Source organism: Macaca thibetana, chromosome 4 (genome assembly GCF_024542745.1).
Source record: "Macaca thibetana thibetana isolate TM-01 chromosome 4, ASM2454274v1, whole genome shotgun sequence".
NCBI lineage: Eukaryota > Metazoa > Chordata > Mammalia > Primates > Cercopithecidae > Macaca > Macaca thibetana.
The window spans coordinates 20,259,056-20,279,718 of record NC_065581.1 but is presented as its reverse complement, the minus strand read 5'-3'; the positions used below and the strand labels follow the sequence as shown (position 1 = coordinate 20,279,718).

General features: G+C 40.2%; 1 pseudogene; it reads right to left on the bottom strand.

The window, feature by feature from the left end:
* Positions 1-5,825: 5,825 nt before the first annotated feature.
* On the bottom strand, positions 5,826-5,935 carry LOC126954141 (uncharacterized; annotated as a pseudogene).
* Positions 5,936-20,663: the final 14,728 nt, after the last annotated feature.

Below are 20,663 nucleotides of genomic sequence, written 5' to 3'. Positions count from 1 at the left end.
ATCATGCAGTATGTGTCCTTTTGTATTTGTGTTCTGTATTTGTATTTGTATTCTGTAACTGAGGATAATATGCTCCAGGTTATTCATGTTGTGGCATGTGTCAATGCTTCTTTTTTTCTTTTTCTTTTTCTTTTTTTTTTTTTGAGACAGAGTCTCGTTCTGTTGTCCAGGCTAGAGTGCAGTGGTATGATCATGGTTCACTGTAACTTCGAACTCTGAGGCTCAAGGGGTTCTCTTGCCTCAGCCTTCTCAGTAGCTAGGACTATAGGCATGTGTCAGCACACCAGGTTAATTAAAAAAAAAATTTTTTTTTTTTGGTAGAGATACCGTCTTGCTATGTTGCCAGGCTGGTCTTGAACTACTGGCCTCAAGGGATCCTCCCACCTTGGCCTCCAAAAGTGCTGGGATTGCAGGCATGAACTTCCATGCCTAGCTGATACTTCATTTCTCTTTACAGCCAAATAACATTCCACTGTAAGGATATACCACATTTTGTTTATCCATTCTTCAGTTGATTCACATTTGGATTGTTTGCAGCTTTTGGCTTGTATGCCTAATGCTGATATAAAATTCATGTACAAGTTTTTGTGTGGACATATGTTTTCATTTCTCTTGAGTATATACTTAGAAGTGGAATTGCTGGGTCATCTGGTATATCCATGTTTAATCATTTTAGGAACTGGCAGTTTGGTTTCTGCCATTTTACTTTCCCACCAGCAGTGTGTGTGGTTTCCAGTTTCTATCCATCCCCACCAACGCGTGTTATTATCTGACTTTTCGATTCTAGCCACCCTGCTGGTTGTGCACTGGTCACTCATAGTGGTTTTGATTTACATTACCTTGATGACTAATGATGTCAATCATCTTTTTAAGTGTTTATTGTCCATTTGCATATTTTCCATTGCATATTTCCCCAAACAGGGATTTCCAAAAAATGTCTGTTTTGATTCTTTGGCTAATTTTTAAATTGGCTTACTTACCTCTTTATTTTCGAATTGTGCTTTTTATATCTTCTAGATGAACATCCTTTATCAAATATATGATTTGCAGATATTTTCTTCCACACTGCGGAAGACATTGTCTTTTCAGTTTCTTAATTGTATCCTTTGAAGTGCAAGTTTTTAATATTTATGAACTCCAATTTATGTATATTTTCTTTGTTGCCTTTGTGTCACGTATAAGAATCCGTTGTCAAAACTGAGGTCATGAAGACTTACCCCTCAGTTTTCTTAGCTATAAAACTCTTATAATATTTATGACTGTTATTCATTTTGAGTTAATTTTTGTGTATGGTGTGAGATAAGAGTTTGGTTTCATTTTTTTGCATGTATGTTTACCCACTGGTCCCAGTGTCATTTGTTGGAAAGACTATTTTTTCCCCATTGAATGGTGTTTTACCTTTTTCAAAAATCATGTGGCCATAGACACATGGTTTTATTTCTAGACTCTCGATTCGATTCCACAGATCTATGTGTCTATACTTATACTAGTACCACTGTCTTGACCACTGTTGCTTTGTAGAAGTTTTGAAATCAGGAAATGTGAGTCCGAAACTTTGTTCTTCTTCAAGATTGTTTTGGCTATTCTGGGTCATTTGTAATCCCATAGCAATTTTGGAATCAGCTTGTCAATTTCCACAAAGAAGTCAGTTCTGGGATTCTGATAGAAATTGCATTGAATCTGTACATCAATGTGGGGAATATTGCCATTTTAACAATGCTAAGTCTTCCAATTCATGAACATCAGATATTTTTTCATTTATTTACATCGTCTTTAACTTTTTTCAGCAATGTTTTATAGTTTCAGAAGTGTATATTGTACATTTCTTTTGTGAAGTTTGTTCCTAAGTGTTTTATTCTTTCCAAAGCTATTGTAAATGGAATTATTTTTTAAAAAATGTTGTCTTTTTGGATTGTTCATTGTGAAGGTATAGAAATACAATTGATTTTTGTATATTGATCTTATGTTCATCACCTTGGTGAGTACATTTATTAGTCCTCGTAATTTTTAGTGAAGTCATTAGGATTTTCTATATACAAGATCACATTATCTATGAAAACGTTAGTTTTACTTTGTCCTTTCCAATATGGATGGCTTTTCTTTTCTTGCCTAACTGCCATAGCTATTCTATGTTGAATAGAAGTGGTGAGAACAGACATCTTTGTACTTTTCTTAATCTTAGGAGGAAGGTATCCTGTCTTTCATCATTAATTACAGTTTTAGCTGTGGGTTTTTTCATAGATGCCCTTTATCAGGTTGAATAAATTATCTTCTATTCTCAGCTTGTTGAGTGTGTTTAATCCTAAAATGATGTTGGGTCTTGTCAAACACGTTTTCTGCATCTATTGAGATGATCTTGTGGATGTTGCTTTTTATTCTATTGCTATGGTGTTTTTCATTAGTTGATTTAGGATGGTAAACCAACCTTATATCCTAGGATAAATCCCACTTGTCATGGTGCATTATTATTTTCATACATTGCTAGATTTGGTTTGTTAGTATTTTGTTGAGAATTTTTGCATTCATATTCATGCGATAATGTTCTTTGATTTTCTTGCAATGCCTTTGTCTAGTTTACTATTAGTCCAGTTAATACCAGACTCATAGAATGAACTGGGAGGTGTTCTTTCCTCTTGTATTTTTTGGGAAAAGTTTATGAGTTATTGGAATTAATTCCTTAATGTTTGATCAATTTCAGTGACGAAGCCACCTGGGCCTGGACTTTTCTTTGTGGGTAGTATTTTAAGAAAATTATCTCAACTTTTATTTTAGATTCAGGGGTACATATGCAGGTCTGTCATACGGGAACACTGTGTGACACTCAGGTTTGGAGAGCAGATGATCCTGTCACTCAGGCAGTGAGCACAGCATGCAGTAGGCAGTCTCTCGGTCCTCACCCACCTCCTGCTCTTTCCACTCCCGCAGTCCGCAGAGTCCATTGCTCTCATCTTTATGTCCATGTGTACTCAGTGTTTAGCTCCCACTTGTAAGTGAGAACATGCAGTATTTGATTTTCTGTTACTGTATTAATTCACTTAGGATAATGGTCTCCAACTGCATCCATGTTGCAGCAAATAATATGAATTCCTTCTTTTTATGGCTGGATAGCATTTCATGGTGTACGTGTACCCCATTTTCTTTATCCAGCCCACTGTTGATGGGCACCTAGGTTGACTCCATGTCTTTGCCATTGTGAATAGTGCTGCAATGAACATACAAATGCATGTGTCTTTTTGGTAGAATGATTTATTTTCCTTTGGGTATTTCTCTAGTAATGGAATTGTTGGGTCGAGTGCTTATTTAAGTTCTTGGAGAAATCTCCAAACTGCTTTCCACAGTGGCTGAACTAACTTATATTCCAACCCAAAGTGTATAAACATCCCCTGTTCTCTGCAGCCTCTTCCGCATCTATTTTTGTTTGACTTTTTAGTGGTAGCCAGTCTGACTGGTATGAGATGTAGTAGTAGTAGCTGGTCAGAATGGCTAACACGAAAAAGTTTTTATTTGCAGTTTTGATTTGCATTTCTCTACTGATTAGTGACGAGCATTTTTCATATGCTTGTTGGCTGCTTGTATGTCTTCTTTTGATAAGTGTCTGTTCATGTCCTTTGCCTACTTTTGAATGTTTTTTTTTTCCCTGTTGATTTGTTTAAGATCCTTATAGATTCTGAATATTGGACCTTTATTGAATGCACAGTTAGCAAATATATTCTCCCATTCGGTTGGTTGTTTACTCTGTTTATTATAGTTTCTTGCATTGTGCGGAAGATCTTTAGTTTAATTAGGTCCCCCTTGCCAATTTTTGTTTTTGTTGCAATTGCTTTTGAGAAGTTAACCATAAATTCTTTGCCAAGGATGGTGTCGAGAATGGTATTTCCTAGGTTTTCCTCCAGGATTTTTATAGTTTCAGGTCTTACATTTTAGTCTCTAACCTACTTTGAGTTAATTTTTGTATATAGTGAGTGGTAGGGGTCCAATTTCATTCCTTTGCATATGGCTCACCAATTATCCCAGCACCATTTATTGAATAGACAGTCTTTTTGCATTGCTTATTTTTGTCAGTTTTGTTGACGATCAGATGGTTGTAGGTGTGTGGCTTTATTTCTGTTCTCTATTCTGTTCCATTGGTCTTTATCTCTGTATTTGTACCAGTACTATCCCATTTGGGTTACTGTAGTGTTATAGTAGAGTCTGAAGTTGGTTGATGCCTTCAGCTTTGTTCTTTTTGGTTAGGATTCCTTTGGTTATTCAGGTCATTTTTTGGTTCTATATGAATTTTAGAATTTTTTTCTTATTCTGTGAAAAATGATCTTGATAGGTTGATAGGAATACTGTGAATCTATAGATTGCTTTGGGTAGTATGGCCATTTTATTGATATTGATTCTTCCAATCCATGAACATGGAATGTTTTTTCATTTGTTTGTGTCATCTATGATTTCTTTCAGTGGTGTTTTACAGTTCTCCTTGTAGAGATCTTTCATTTCCTTGGTTAGATGTAACCCTAGGTATTTTATATTTTTTGTAGTTATTATAAATGGGATTTCATTCTTGATTTGTCTCCTAGCTTGAATACTATTGGTGTATAGAAATGTTACTGATTTTTGCACATTGATTTTGTATCCTGAAACTTGACTGAAATCATTTATCAGTTCTAAAATTCTTTTGGTGGAGTCTCTAGGGCTTCCTAGGTATAGAATTATATCATCAGCAAAGACATAATTTGACTTCGTTTCCTCTTTTGGGTGCCTTTTTTTCTTTCTTTTGCTTGATTGCTGTGGCTAACACTTCCAGTACTATGTTGAATAGGAGTGCTGAGAGTGGTCATCTTGCCTTGTTCCTGTTCTTAAGAGGAATGCTTCCAGTTTTTGCCCATTCAGTATGATGTTAGCTGTGGGTTTGGCATAGATAGCTCTCATTTTGAGGTATGTTCCTTTGATGCCTAGTTTGTTGAGGGTTTTTATCCTGAAGGATGTTGGATTTCATCAAAAGCCTTTTCTGTGTCTATTGAGATGATCATATGGTTTTTGTTTTTAATTTTGTTTATATGGTGAATCACATTTATTGATTTGTGTATGTTGAACCAATCTTGCATTTCAGGAATGAAGTCTACTTGGTCATGGTGAATTAACTTTCTGATGTGCTGCTGGATTCAGTTTGAAAGCATTTTTTGAAGACTTTTGCATCTATGTTCATCACAGATATTAGCCTGTAGTTTTCTTTTTTCATGTGTCTTTGAGAGGCTTTGGTATCAGGGTGATGGTGGCTTCATAGAATCAGTTAAGGAGGAATCCTTTTTCTTTGATTTTTTTTATAATAGTTTCAGTAGAATTAGTATCAGCTCTTCTTTGTATATCTGGTAGAATTCAGCTATGAATTCGTCTTGTTCAGGGCTTTTTTGGTTAGTATGTTTTTTATCACTGATTCAATTTTGTAACTCAATATTGGTCTGTTCAAGGTTTCAATTTCTTCCTGATTGAATCTTGGGAGGTTGCATGTTTCCCTAAATTTATCCATTTCCTTTACATTTTCTAGTTTGTGTGCATAAAAATGTTTATAAAAGTGTCTGAGAATATTTTGTATATCTGTAGGATTGGTTGTAATGTCACCTTTGTCATTTCTCATTATCATTATTTGATCTTCTCTCTTCTTTGTTAATCTAGCTAGTGGCCTATCAATCTTATTTATCCTTTCAGAGAACCAACTTTTGGTTTATTTGATCCTTTGTGTGAATTTTTGGTTCTCAATTTCATTCAGTTTTGCTCTGATTTTAGTTATTTCTTTTCTTCTACTAGTCTTGGAGTTAGTTTGCTCCTGTTTTTCTAGTTCCTCTAGGTGTGATGCTAAATCATTAATTCGAGATCTTTGGTGCTCCACACATTCAGATAAATGTCTCTAGTAACAAACTGTAGAAATGATCCCTGAAAATATAGTCTTAGTTTTTTTAAAAATTACAAATTCAATCTCTTTATTCATTATGTGTCTACTCAGATTGTCTATTTCTTAAGTCAGTTTTAGTAGTTTGTGTCTTCCTAGGAATTTGTCCATTTCATCTAAGTTATCTAATTTAGTGGCATACAATTGGTTATAGTATCCTTTATGAACTTTTTATTTGTATAAGATTGATTGTAATCTCCCCTTTTCCATTTCTGGTTCTGGTAATTTAATTCTCCCCTTTGTTTTCTTGGTTAATGTAGCTTAAGTTTTGTCAATTTCTTAATCCTTTCAAGGAGCCATCCTTTGGTTTCATTGACTTTCACTATTGTTTTTGTATCTAATATTTCACTAATTTGTTCTTTAATCTTTATTATTTCCTTCCTTCTGCTTGCTCTACTTTTTAGGTTTAGTTTGCTCTACTTTTTCCAATGTCTTAAGCGGGAAGTTTAGAATATTGATTTGGGACCTTTCTTTCATTCTAAACTGCATATCTCTTAATCTTTCCTTTATATTTTTCATTTGCTTTTATTTTGTGTCAAGTTATGCACAATCTCTTCAGATCTATCTACCAGTTCACCAATTGTCTTTTCAGCTATCACTTCTCTGTTTTTTATATAGCTATTCAGTTTCTTCTTTCAACCACCACCATCTTTTTTCCTATAATTTCTATTAGGTTATTTTCAAATCTGCCTAGGCATATTTAATAGTGCTTTTTCCTTTGATATTTAAAAATCCCAATTTTTGTTGCTTTAAACATTTTATACAGTTATTTTATACTCTGAAAATAAAATATCTCATAATTCTAACATTTGCAGTCATTAAGAGCTCTAAATCTTTTGTTTGTGATTTCTACTGACTCTTGTTCATGGGGCTTCCTTCCTCAGATGCTTCACACATTTTGATTGTGACCTCATATTTGGCAGAACTGAATCTGTGGGAATATTGGGAAGACTGAGATGAAGATATTCTTCTCCAAAGAGGATTTTCATTTGTTTTGGTTTTAGCCTTGTGTGGTACTAATAACCTGAGACCACTTTCATTTAATTTCTCAACTTGGGGATTTAACAGTTGCACACATATTTAAATTCAAAGCCCAGATCCATATACAGACAAATGTAGTGGCACAAATTCTCACGAGAGACTTTTTCCCTGGTTCCTTGATAGAGATCAATTTCTTGTTTGCTCTTTTTGTTATACAGTCGGGGAAGCCTACCTTTTCACAGGTTTTGGTATCAGGGTGTTGGTGAAAGAACAAGGTGTTTTGAAGGTCCCAGACTTATGTGCACCTGGGGATTTCCTCCCACCTTCCTCATTCACAGGACTCCAGCCTCACTGGATTTGTTAGTTTCTACAACATCCCAAGCACTCTCCTGCCTCACGATGTTGACATCTGTGGTTTCCTCTGGCTGAACCCTCTTACCCCAGGATCCCACATCCACAGGCCTTAGGCCCCTAACTCCTTTTGTGTTTCTGTCCCAAAATCATGTTTTCAGCAAGGCCTTCTTTGACCACCCTCTAAAAACAAGCATTGCCCCTCTTCTCTGTGACCCCTTCAGTCTAGTTTATTTTTCTCTACAGCATTTATCAACATCTCACCTATTGTGTGTTTCTTTGTCTCCGTCTACCATCACTAAGATAAAAGCTCCTGAGGACTGGGGATTTTTGCTTATTCACTGCTGTATCACCACTGCCTAGAACAGTGCCTAGAACACAGTGGGTAGTCAATATATATATTTTCTGAATGAATAAATGTATGCCTTTAGGAATGAATGAATGGCAGGGCTAGGAGTGGGAGTGGGACAGCATGAAAAGACTGGTTATATTAGAAAAGGAATAGGTGTAGAGAGAGCAAGAAACCATGAGGAAAGGAGGGGCTGGGCATGGTGCTGTGTACCTGCAGTTCCAGCTACACGGGAGGCTGAGGCAGGAGGATCCTTTGAGCCCAGGAGTCTAAGGCCAGCCTGGGCAACACAGTGAGACTCCACCTCTTAAAAAGAAAGTAAAAAAGAAAAGAAATAAAGAAAAAAAGAAAGGAAGAAGGCAGGTAAAGTTCTCCTACTTTGCAATTTTACTTAGACTCTTCAGGGACAGCTGACGCCCTTGGCACTGGCTTCTTCTATTATCTCCAGCATTAGTTTCCTTCCTGAATGTTCTGAAGGCGGCTCTCAATAAATACTTCTTGACTGACAGCTTACTTAAGTCATTATAAGAGGATTTCTTCTGCATTAGTCAGAAAACGAAATCACTTTCTAGATTGCTTTGCTGGGCAGGCCTGTCCCCAGAGCTGCCAGGGGAGGGAAGGCGTGGGTGATCACTGTGCCCATGCTTGGAAGCCTGGAAATTAATCAGAGGAGATGTGGCCCTTGTTAGGAGAAGGCCTCTATCGGTTTTCCATGTACAAAGCCACCCAAGAAAAAGGCAGAACTCAATGAGATGGAACTCGGCTGGAATCTACAGTTTAGCTTTTTATTGAAAGCTATGAGAAAAAATAATTTAAGGTGGTTAAATCTCAACTTTTATTGGTTATCGTCTTTAACTTTGACATATCTACTCACTACTTTATATTTTTCTAGTACTTTGATTTTTGTGTACATATTTCGAGACAGTGTTGACTACTAGGATATACATGGGAAGAGAAGAGATCTACTTATCTAATTATCAGCTATACCTTAGGCAAAATATTTAGTCAGACTGTGGTTCACATAGAGTGGAGATTAAATAGTTAAAAACCAAAACTCCAAAGAGGGAGGAAGGAAGTAGCTTATTTTTAACCCCTGCTGTGACAACAAGAGACTATCAATCAGAGAGGGACAGACTTCGAGGAAAAAGTTCTCCAGCCTGCATTTATGTACAAGCTACTCATTTTCTGCTGAAAGACAAGAATTAAAGCTTTTCATCACAGGAAAGAAAAAGTACCCAAATTTTGGAATCCTCCCTGAAGTTCCACATTTTCTTGGATTTGTGTACTAGCAATTAGACTGGAGCTATCTGTGAACTCCGAATATCTGAGACAGGTCTCAGTTAATTTAGAAAGTTTATTTTTGCTAAGGTTGAGAACATGCACCCGTGACACAGCCTCAGGAGGTCTTGACTAGATGTGCCCACTATGGCTAGGTCACAGCTTGCTTTCATACATTTTAGGAAGACATGAGACGTCAATCAATATATGTAAGATGTATATTGATTCCATCCAGAAAGGCAGGACAGCTGAGGCACGGAGGGGGTCACAGGTTGGTGAGAGACAAACTGTTGTATTCTTTTGAGTTTCTGATTAGCCTTTCCAAAGGAGGCAATCAGATAGCATCTATCTCGGTGAGCAGAGGGATGGCTTTGAATAGATTGGGAGGCAGGCTTGCCCTAAGCAGTTTCCAGCTTGACTTTTACCTGAAGCTTAGTGATTTGGGGGCCCCAAGATGTATTTTCCTTTTACATATCTAAAGCGAAGGCAATATAAACATTATATATATAAACATATATACAAACATTATATATATTATATATAAACATATATACAAACATTATATATATAATATACATAAACATATATACAAACATTATATATATTATATACAAACATTATATATAAACATATATATACACGTTATATATACTATATATATATGTGTCTGAAAAACTAAACTTTGAGAATTGTAGGTATAAATGACTGCAACTTTTTCTGAAATACATGGATCAGAATACAGACCGTGTGGTACAGACAGATGTGGATTGGCACAGGACACGCACTGGCGTGGCATGTGGTCTACGTGGGATGCAGCGCCACAGCTGCTGACCCCTTGAGCAAAGACAGGGGCTGGCAGAGCTTCATATTGAGAAAAGAGTGTTGAGTTAGGACACTTTGAGCAGCAAATGATAGAAAATTAACCCAAACCAGGTTAACCAAAAAGAATGATTTAGGCTCGGCGCAGTGGCTCACGCCTGTAATCCCAGCACTTTGGGAGGCTAAGGCGGGTGGATCATGAGGTCAGGAGTTCAAGACCAACCTGGCCAAGATGGTGAAACCCGGTCTCTACTAAAAAAGCAAAAATTAGCCAGGTGGGCGCCTGTAATCCCAGCTACTCAGGAGGCTGAGGCAGAGAATTGCTTGAACCTGGGAGGCGGAGGCTGCAGTGAGCTGAGATGGTGCCACTACACTCCAGCCTGGGCAACAGAGTGAGGCTCCATCTAAAACAAACAAACAAACAAACAAACAAACAAACAAAAAGATTTAGCTGAAGAACACAGAGGTGGCTCAAAAGACCATCAGCAGGACTCAGAGCCACTCTGGGGTGCCAGGAACTGGAACCAGGAATCCAAACATTGTCAGCTCACTCCCCTCAACCTCTTTCTCCTTTGCTCCACTTAAGCTTCCTTCTCTGCTAATAGAGATGGACATTCTCTGCCCAGCAGGAAATGTAGCCAGCAGCAAGTGTCAAAGTCACATCCTGAAAGATCTGTAAGCAGAAATGAAAAGATGCCTTTTCTCAGTCTCAGTTTGAAAGATCTCAGGGAACGGCTCAGACTCTCCAGACTGGATTTTTAGTCCCATCTTTTGAATTATCACTGTGATCGAGGGGGTGGGCTCAATGTTGACCCACCCTGGGTCATGTTCCTGTCATTGATCCAGAGCAAGCAGGTTCCGTACTAGGATGTGGCTTAGCATCGACATGACCACTGTCCAGTACATTTGTTTGTGCTGGACAGCCCTTATGACAGGTCTCTGACAATCACCACCTTGGTCATTCCTAATACCTGACTGAGGAGGAGAGGCAGTTCCTATAAGAACCCCAGCTTGGCCCAGCGCGGTGCTCACATCTATAATCCCAGCACTTTGGGAGGCTGAGGCAGGTGGATTACTTGAGGTCGAGAGTATGAGATCAGCCTGACCAACATGGCGAAACCCTGTGTCTACTAAAAACACAAAAATTAGCCAGGCATGGTGGTGAGTGCTTGTAGTCCCAGCTACTTGGGAGGCTGAGGCAGGAGAATCGCTTGAACCTGGGAGGAGGAGGTTGCAGTGAACCGAGATGGCACCATTGCACTCCAGCCTGGGCAACAGAGCGAGACTCTGTCTCAAAACAAAAGAACCCCAGCCTGGAGGTATTTGTGGGTACAGCAGTCACACTGACTGGGTTCCCAGTGCTACTCCACCGCTTACTAGCCAAACTATCTTTTGACGTATCAGCTTCCTTGTTTCTAAAATGAAAATAATGCTGATACCAGTTTCATGAGGCTGTTAATTGGATTAAATGGTTTATTATATTTAAAGCCCTTAGAAAACAAGCTTGGAATAGGAAAGACGAGCTATCTTTATTACTAACGTGTATGTCACTGGAATCAAACCAGAAAGACAACCCATTCATAAGGACGATTTCTATGCTGTCTTCCATGCCCCATGCAGACCATGAAGTCTGTAAAGTTACCTCCCATTCTTCATCTCTTGCACACTATAAGCCAGACAGGCTTTCTGTGAAAAGTGCTCAGTGGGGCTCTGAGGCTGCCCCTCGTCTTTCCAGGCCTCTGCTCCACAGCAAGAGTCTTTTTCATTTTATGTTGCAAAGCAATTTATTCCCCAAATCCAGAATCCCTATAGAACTCCAGAGAGAAAGCCTCACTTGAATGCTCATGATGTGTAGATCAGGTAGGACCGTATCTCTGAGCCGCTCCCTGCTGCTCTGCAGCAATGATCCCTCACTGCCCTCGTGGCTTCATGGGTTCTGTGGCTGTCAGACCCTCTTTTAGTGACCATGGTCCTCTCATTCTTAATATATCCAATCGTGCATTTCTAAGGCCTAGTTTTACTTTCCCTCAGCTTTTTTTTTCTTTGAAAGGGAACCCTTATACACTGTTGGTGGGAGCGTAAATTAGTTTGACCATTGTGGGTAACAGTGTGGTGATTCCTCAGAGACCTAAAAACAGAACTACCATTCAACCCCGCAATCCCATTACTGAGTATATACCCAGAGGAATAGAAATCGTTCTATCATAAAGACACATGCATGCGAATGTTTATTGCAGCACTATTCACAATAGCGAAGACATGGAATCAACATAATTGCCCATTAATGACAGATTGGATAAAGAAAATGTGGTGCATGTATGCCATGGAATACTATGCAGCCATAAAAAAGAACAAGATCATATCTTTTGCAGGAACATGGTTGGAGCTGGAGGCCATTGTCCATAGCAAACCAATGCAGGAACAGAAAACCAAATACCGCATGTTCTCACTTATAAGTGGCAGCTAAATGATGAGAACACATGGACATATAGAGAGGGACAACACATATTGGGGCCTACTGAAGGGTGGAGGGTGGGAGGAGGGAGAGGATCAGGAAAAATAGCTATTGGATATTAGGCTTAGTACCTGGGTGACAAAATAATCTGTACAACAAACCCCCGTGAACAAACCCCCGTGACATAAGTTTACCTATACAAACAAACTTGCATATATACCCCGAACCTAAAATAAAAGTTAAATGAATTTTTTTCTTTGCTTCATTGCACAAACTTCTGTGTCCCCATCTCAATCCAGCTCAACTCAACTAAATCTCTTGAGGTTCTACTGCATGCCAAGTACTGTGCTTGCTATCATTCATATTACTTCCTTGTTCTTTTCTCGGTTTCTAGTTTTCTTTTTTTCTGTGTTTCCCTGATAGAGGGAGTAATACTTTTCATGTACTTGAAGTGAAACTCTCTTACAGGCTGAAAACGTATTAAAAATAAATTTCTATATATCAGAACTTTGCATGACAGCAAATTTCAGTTGAGAAGGGGTTATAGGTACCTGACTATATGACTATATTATTCGTTTCACAGTGCAGGTTCATTTTTTTGTAATTAGTCCTTTTGTTGAATTTATAAAGTCCTGAGTTTTGAAGGAGTTCCTTTGCATATCCTTAATGGGAGATACCTCACTAATTATTAGCATTTATGGTCTCCACTTAAGCTAAATGTGGTCAATCCAGTCAAGAACAGACTGATGCCTAAAGAGGGACTACTCTCATCTGGGTATGACTCCTTACACCTTCATGCCTCTTAAAGTGGGAATAATAATACTTCACCTTTGGAAGCAAACAGGTTTATTAGATGCTAGTAAACCTCTTTTAATATGTTACTATGTAACTAAAGAAAGACATGATGATTAACTAATTTATCATATAATCACAAACAATTGGAAGGCAAGAACCCACAGATAGATATTATGTTTACAGAAATCTACCTAATTTCTTTTTCTTTTTTTTTTGAGACACAGTCTCACCCTGTTGCCCAGGCTGGAGTGCAGTGGTGCAATCTTGGCTTGCTGCAAGCTCCGCCTCCTGGGTTCACGCTATTCTCCTGCCTTAGCCTCCTGAGTAGCTGGGACTACAGGCGCCTGCCACCACACCCGGCTAACTCTTTTTTTGTATTTTTAGTAGAGACAGGGTTTCACCATGTTAGCCAGGATGGTCTCGATCTCCTGACCTTGTGATCTGCCCGCCTTAGCTTCCCAAAGTGCTGGGATTACAGGCGTGAGCCACTGCGCCGGCCTAAATCTACCTAATTTCATTGCTCCTACGTTTGTATCACATTTACTATTGAGTCACTCGTTCATCAATCATTGTTGAACATCTACTATGTGTGCAATTCCGTGCTATGAGCTGAGGACTGAAAGGTAAATAGGATAAAGCTATACCCTTTAAAAGCTGACAGTTTTCTAGGGGAGATAGATCTGCAAATGAATAACTATAATGCAGGGAGGTAAATACTCACAGGCAAATGTACAATCCTGTGGGAGGAGGAAGGAATAAATGACTAACCATTCTTGGTGGGAAGCCAGGAACAGCTGTACTCACCAGTCTTAAAGGTGAGAGCAGTAGGCTCCAGGAGAAGATTGTGAGTTGTGGGTAGGTCTTTCTGGTAAAGGAAATACGTGCAAAGGTCACAGGGAATTGAAAGAGTGTGGAATGTTTAGCAGGTAGAGGGGAGCTCAGCGGGATAGTTAGGCAGGGTGGTACGTGAGAAAAGCTGGGAGTGAAGCTAGAAAGCTGGATAACAGATTGGGAAGGCCTGCGTGTTTCATGCTAAGGATTTTAAACTTTCTCTTGGAAGGAATGATTTAATGATATTTCATGGAGATGATTTGATCAGAATCTGATGGGAAATCACAGAAATGCTTAGTAAATAGAAAACCTCCAGAGATAATTGAACAATTGCCGTTTAGATTAGCTTTCTGAGGATGCTCACTGAAAAAAGGAATTTTTGTTCAATTATGGTTGGGAAAAATTGCATTCTTTCTTTCTTGCTTTTTTTTTTTTTTTGAGAGAGAGTCTCGCTCTGTTACCCAGGCTGGAGTGCAGTGGCACAATCTCAGCTCACTGCAACGTCCGCCTCCCAGGTTCAAGCGATTCTCCTGCCTCAGCCTCCCAAGTAGCTGGGATTACAGGCACCTGCCACCGTACCTGGCCAATTTTTGTATTTTTAGTAGAAGACCGGGTTTCACCATGTTGGCCAGGCGTGTCTTGAACTCCTGACCTCAGGTGATCTGCCCGCCTCAGCCTCCCAAAGTGCTGGGATTACAGTTGTGAGCCACTGCACCCAACCAAAATTGCATTCTTGATTCTCCTGTCACAGAAAATGTTATGTACCAGAACATATTAGTAGCTCTGTGAAGACCAGCAGAAAAGGTATTAGTTTAACTTTATTTAATTCAGTATTTCCCAAACCTATTTGACTATAAAATATGGTTTCCAGATAAAATATTGTATTGACATCTAATTATAGTTGAATTTCAGATAAACAAGGAATAAATTTTTAGCCTAAGCGATATTGCACAGGGCACAGCATGTAGGCTTAGAATGCTGAGGGACGCTTGTTGGCATCTTAAACTTCAAAGGTGTTTTCTGATGTGTTCCTGATGAGACAAGAAAACAGGCTCAGCTCCCCAGAACTCCATGTATCCTTAAAAGCTCTGTCAGAACAGGCGAGGTGGCTCATGCCTGTAATCCTGGCACTTTGGGAGGCCGAGGTGGGTGGATCACGAGGTCAAGAGATGGAGACCAGCCTGGCCAACATGGTGAGACCTCCTCTCTACTAAAAATACAAAAATTAGCTGGGCATGGTGGCACACACCTGTAGTCCCAGCTACTCGGGAGACTGAGGCAGAAGAATCACTTGAACACAGGAGGCGGAGGAGGTTGCCGTGAGCCGAGATTGCATCACTCCACTCCAGCCTGGTAACAGAGTGAGACTCTGTCTCAAAAAAAAAAAAAAAAAAAAAAAAAAAAAAAAAAAAAAAAAGAAAGTTCCATCAGAGGCATTTGAACCAGAGCAACTCCATCTTGAATAGGGGCTGGGTAAAATAAAGCTGAGACCTACTGGGCTGCATTCCCAGGAGTTCAGGCATTCTAAGTCACAGGATGAGATCGGAGGTCCATATAATGTACAGGTCACACAGACCTTGCTGATAAAACAGCATGAGGTAAAGAAGCCAGCCAAAACACACCAAAACCAAGATGGTGACAAAAGTGACCTCTGGTCGTCCTCACTGCTCATTATACGCTAATTTTAATGTATTAACATGCTAGAAGACACTCGCACCAGCACCATGACAGTTTACAAATGCCATGGCAACCTCCGGAAGTTACCCTATATGGTCTAAAAGGGGGAGGAACCTGCAGTTACGGGAATTGCCCACCCCCGTCCCAGAAAACTCACGAATAATCCACCCCTTGTTTAGAATACAATTGAGAAGTAACAAATAAGTATCCTTAACCGAGCAGCTTAAGCTGTCGCTCTGCCTATGGAGTGGCCATTCTTTTATTCCTTTAGTTTCCTATTAAACTTGCTTCCACTTTACTCTATGGATTCACCTTGAATTCTTCCTTGCAAGAGATCCAAGATCCCTTTCCTGGGGTCTGGATAGAGACCGCTTTCCCATAGCAGCTCTGTGAGATAGAATCTAAACCTCTTCATATTATTTGTGGTAGGTGCTAAAAGCTTTTATCTTTAATTAAGTATCTTTTGTATTTTACATTGTTTTTAAATTCATTCCTCAGTAACAATATGCTAATATTATTCTTGTCAAAATTACATTCCCCTCCCAGTGATAGGTTTAATGAATGAATTAATCTAATTATCCAGCACACATCTGTTGAGAGTTTACCATGGCCCAGACACTGTAGATACAGAAATAAATGAGGAAGGTATGTTCTCTACCCTCTCTGGAGCTTACAGTACAGGGGATAGGCTAAGCCAAAATGTGAGTCCTGTGAATTGAACTTAGCACATCAGCTCCTCGACGATCTGGCCCCAGATGATTTATGTGGTCTCACCTCCCACCACTGTCCAATGTGCTACATTTGCCATCCCCAAGACATCCCCAACTTTTATACTTCTGCGTCTTTGAATGTCCTAAGGCCCCTGCCAGGGTGTCCTGGTGACTCTTCTTCCTCTCCTCACCTCTTCCACATCACACTTGACCTTCGAGATTCAGTTTAATCCTGAATCTTGGAATTTCCTAATTTCCTGACACTCTCCTCCCCAGTCTGATTGGTGCCTTTTTTTTTTTGTACTCCAAATATTTCTTTGTACTCTGAGTATAACTCTGTCATAAATAACACTTACCAAATAAACTTGCCATAATTACTGGTTTACTTGGGTCTTTCTCCCACATTAAACTATGAGCTACCTGAGACCAGGGACTATGTCTTTTTACATTCTATGGTCAAGATCCCTAAAGGCTCTTTGTTAAAGAGGCCAATTTGTAAACAGCCATGATGGTTCTGTAAATGGTAGCTATGTCTCCAAACCAAGAAACAATCTTTTCATATCTACTCAGATGGTTACTAAGGTGGCTGGGCTTGCCTTGGTGGGTATAGTCACATTCTACACTCAGATAAGAATTGTTCAGCAAATGGTGAGTGCCAGAAGGAAAGGTAGAATTAGCCCCTCTTAGAGAATAATGAAGTTATAATTTAGTTAATTACAACTTTATCAGATTAGGAGCTAAGAATGAACATAAGGGCATCCCTCTTCCATGTCCCATTCTTCTATTCTATTTCTGTAGCACCCAACTCTCCAGATCCCATTTTCACCACCCAACCAGGTCAAGTGAGTAGGTGCAGTGGGGTCATAGCCTGAAGCTAAAGATCCTAGCTTGAATGGCTTCCAGAACAGGGAGCTTATGCTATGTCCCCTGTTGCATCCAAACAGAAATGTGCTTCCTCCTCTTCTCCTGGTCACACCCTTAATTTTGAGGAGTTGTATTAAAACCAAAACCACCAAGACTAAAATGCAACCCAGCCATCTAGAACAACCTGCACATACCCTGGGAGGCTGGGCCTGGAGATCAGGGCTGGTTGTAGGTGATAAAGGGGTTTCTCTTTGACTGTAACATGAGACTGTTGGGCTGGGAAGATGGGTGAGAGCTGGGAAAGGGGGTGAGTAGATACCCACTGTAGTGTTGAAAGCATCCCTGCACCATTGTTTTTCCTAAATTTTGAGGTTCAGTTGAGTTCAAGGAACCTTTCTAAGACACTCATGGTGTGGCAGGACCAGGTGCTAGAGATGTAATCATTTATAAGGTACGTAAAATCATTGCAAGGTAGATAAAATCCCTGCTGTCAAAGAGCTTGTGGTCAAGTAAATACAAGGAGACACAGACAAGTGTTATTACAGAGGTCTTGGAAGATATTAAGGAGGAGGCGATGATATCACACAGCCTGCTAATCAGAGAGAATTAACGGAACTGTCCAGCCCTCTCTATAGAAAAACAGATGGCTGTTTTGACTCATTTAGCCCTGGTGAAAGAGCAAGGTCAAAGTTCTGCAGTGGGCAGATCCAGAGGGTAGACATACTCGCCCATATGTCCCTCTTTTTTTTTGGTTTGAGACCGAGTCTTGCTCTGTCGCCCAGGCTGAAGTTCAGTGGCACGATCTCGGCTCACTGTAACCTGCGCCTCCTGGGTTCAAGTGATTCTCCTGCCTCAACCTCCTGAGTAGCTGGGACTACAGGTGCCCACCACCACACCCAGCTAATTTTTGTATTTTTAGTAGAGATGGGGTTTCACCATGTTGGCCAGGCTGGTCTCGAACTCCTGACCTTGTGATCTGCCTGCCTTGGCCTCCCAAAGTGCTGGGATTACAGGCATGAGCCACCACACCCAGCCATTTTTTTAAAGCTTTTCCAAGGAATTAATGCTGTAAAGAGAAGACAGGGTCAGCAGTGGTGAAATCAGTGATGGCTGGTAGCGACCAGGCTGAGTAACATCATTGGCAGGGGTGCATCTGTGGTGGTACCTGGGGTCTATGCACTCCTTAGGAAAGGGAGAAATGAGGGAGGACCTCTTCCCTTCTTCTGAAGACTTTGGATTGGGCTGTGGATGTTCACTTTTGAAAAAGAATGATCTTTATTTGTTGGGTCTCCTCTGGATAGTGAGTGAACTCATTCTCTCCAGCACATTCTTTTACCACTATGCTTTGCGATACTAAACCCATCATCAATGGAATGAAATATCTATTACAGAATCATTAATTAAATGCACAAAGCCCAAATAAATATGGTGATCAAGCTACAAAAAGTGAAATAGAGTCTGCCTCTTTTTAAAGAAGACTTTTCAAAGCATTTTTCTTCATGGTAATTGGCATTTTACAATGAGTTGTTCTCCAAGATTGCTGTTAGGACCAGAGTCCAAGCAAGATCCCGTGATGACGAGGTTCCCTGGCAACTAAGCCCCTTAAACAGTGTTAGAAACAGACTACAAAACAGAATTCTGTACTGTGTCAGGATGCATTTAACAAGGCTTTGGTGTCTATTTGGTATTTTTATGATTTGTAGAGCAGCAAGACAAATGGGCTTAGCAGCCCAGGGTAGTTGCTATAGCAATAAGTAGTGCAAGTTTTGAGATACATTAAATTTTTTTTAGGGTTAGAAATGTTTAAATATTGTGATAGTTCTTTCTCTAAAATAAATGAAAACACAGAAAATTCACTAATTTGCTAAATACTCAGCCTCACAAAGTCCTTTAATAAAGATACTTAGAAAAAGTCTAGAAATTTAAATAAAGAGAAGCTGTCACCACAGTTATTTCTTAAAGCCATAATCCAACCTGATACCTTCATTTTCCTTTACAAAGAAAACTATAGACCCTCTTCTGGTATTGTCATGAATTATTGATGTTAGATTAAATATTGCTCTAGGATATAGAGCCTGGTGATCCCTTTGACAGACTGAAAAATTGGTATGTATCAAAGAAGCAATCCTTCACTACTGACCAAATTCAAATCCTTCTGTCACCATAAAAGCAATAAATAACCAATCTAGGATGGAAATACACGGTGTGGTCACCCCACTTCCAGCATTTTCAGGGCCCAGGCAAGAGTACAAATGGAGGCCCATATGACATAGGTCTAAAAGTTATAAACGAAGCTTATAATTTGTTAAATAAAATATGGTCTATCCTTCGATATTGACAAGTCCTTCTTTCTTTTTCTTTCTTTCTTTCTTTCTTTCTTTCTTTCTTTCTTTCTTTCTTTCTTTCTTTCTTTCTTTCTCTCTCTTTCCTCTCTTTCTCTCTTTCTTTCCTTTTTTTTGCTTTTTGACGGAGTTTCGCTCTTGTTGCCCAGGCTGGAGTGCAATGGCGTGATCTCGGCTCACTGCAACCTCCGCCTCCCAGGTTCAAGAGATTCTCCTGCCTCAGCCTCCCTAGTAGCTGGGACTATAGGCGTCCACTGCCCTGCCCAGCTAATTTTTTGTATTTTTAGCAGAGACAAGGTTTCACTTTGTTGGCCAGACTGGTCTCGAACTCCTGACCTCAGGCAATCCACCTGCCTCAGCCTCCCAAACTGCTAGGATTACAGGCGTGAGCCACTGCGCCCAGCTGACAAGTGTACTTTTGTGACATTTGGAAGTCAAGGTCTGATTTAGAATTCTTGGGCTACTTGGTGTTGCTCACTGAAGTGTGGAGAACCAGTCTAGTCCCCAGGCTGCACCTACCTCCTGGGTGCCCTTCTTCTCTTCTCACCACCAGCCCCACCCCTGTACTACAGAGGCTTGTAGCACATAGTACTCGTGTGGACACCCTAGTCTTGCACAGACAAGCTAATGCCCCTTCCACCACCTCCCCACTGGCTGCCATGGCCACCTGCAGTGCCACGTTGTGTTCTCTAGCTGTTCTGTCCTTCCTTGGAGCAGACCCAGAGAAGAGACCAGTGCTGGGCCCGGAAAAGGGCTGAGTGCTATTTGCAGAGAGAATCCTGGGGCCTCACATACCTGGAGTGAGACCTAGAAGAGAGGGCATGAACTCCAGGCAGGTGTGTCCCTTTGGCCCTGAAGGAAGGGCATGATCATGGAAGAGCGAGAGTGAACTTCCTGAAGCAGGGGGTCCAGGGCAGGACCCCTTCATACCCACATGATGGGGGGTGGGTGTTAGGAAACCTCCTTGCACTGACTAAAGGCTCAAACCACCCCATTCCGACCTGACTGTATTATACTCTCCCAGGGTGTCTTGTTTACTTTCCTAGAATCATTACTTTTACTGGCTTCTGGACAAGCAAGAGGATATGCTATTATCCATGGGAAAATAGCCCAGGAGAAGACAAAGTGGCTTCCTAACAAACTGCCAGATATTACTGGAAGCTTGGGTTGCAGAGAGGATATTGAAAGCAGGGACCTGAAAGCACCCTCTTAGGTTTCAGGATCCATCTTCAAAGACGGCAGCCCTTCTATAACAAGGAAAAGCCTTGCCTCCTCA